The following is a 1,272-nucleotide window of genomic DNA, read 5'->3' as shown; positions in this document are numbered from 1 at the left end:
GGGGGGGGGGGGGGGCAGACGGGCAGGCGGGCAGGCGGGCAGGCGAGCAGGCTGAGGGAGGATCAAAAAGGACAGAGCTAGATCGCCACGCTATTTGCGGCAGCGATACGAATGCTGTGCTGAGGCCCCGGGACTGCGACTTCTCTCCCTCCCCTCCCAGGCCCATCGTTATATGTGGTGCGACGCGTAATGGCGATCATCTCTACCCTATCCACAAAAAACATGCCTGCAGCTTGCACTTGTTGACGGCGAGGCTGGCGACCCGCCGCCGACCAAAAGACCATGGTTCCCATACGCGCACCCCACGACACTCGTCCAGAGCATGACAGCGCAATTTGACGCCTCTCATGACAGGCTCCACCAGGGGCCCAGGGCATTTCCTGTGTGTTGAAACGTACCAGTGCAACTTCCATGTCCCATGGGCATGCGTAAGCGCCTTCGATGAATCATTCATTCATTCTTGCATTCCTCCCTTTTGCTCCCTCCCGCGCCGCCCATTGCTACCCCGTCCACTGCTACTCCATCGCTACTCCATCGCTACTCCATCGCTACTCCATCGCTACCCGGCGCCTCTGGTGGGTCCCAAATTCCAGCAACCAAGGCGTCCCCGAGCGTTTCCCAACCAGCTTTGCCGCCACTCGTTGCCCACGGCGCCCGCGCGCTCTGCCTCGCAGCTGCACCCGTCGCGGTCCCGGCGGCTCTCGGTCCATTACTTTACCATCCTGATCCTGTCTACGACTGCCGTGTTTGCTTTGTCTACACACGGCCGCCGCTGCTGTCCCCAAACAACCATCTGGCGATTTAGCGTCTGCCGACTTGCGTCACTTGTACCTGCCCGTTAACACGTGCCAAGCCCTGCAAGGCACGCGTTCCTGGGCCCATCCATCTCCCTTATCCCGGCCTGCGCCCCCGTCTGGCCCAGGTCCCATTCACCTCCCTTTGCACATCCACTCCCACTCCCACTCCCACTCCTACTCCCACTCCCACTCCTACTCCCACTCCCACTCCTACTCCTACTCCCACTCCTACTCCTACTCCTGCCCCTACTCCCTTTCTCTCCTCCATCTGCCCACCACCCTCCCGCCTGCCTGCTCGACACCAGCAGCCATATCGAGCACCGCTTTTGATTTTGCTCGCCACCCTCCCCCTTCCAAGGCGTCGCAATAGGGCTAGAGGGTTTCATTCGCTTCGCCGCAGTATACTTGCACCCACGCGCTTTCTCCGGCATTTCCTCCGACACCCCCCCCCCCAAAACTGCCTGCGATAGGATAC

The sequence above is a fragment of the Exserohilum turcica genome (genome assembly GCF_000359705.1).
Source record: "Exserohilum turcica Et28A unplaced genomic scaffold SETTUscaffold_10, whole genome shotgun sequence".
In the NCBI taxonomy this organism is placed as follows: domain Eukaryota; kingdom Fungi; phylum Ascomycota; class Dothideomycetes; order Pleosporales; family Pleosporaceae; genus Exserohilum; species Exserohilum turcicum.
This window is presented reverse-complemented; position numbering follows the sequence as displayed.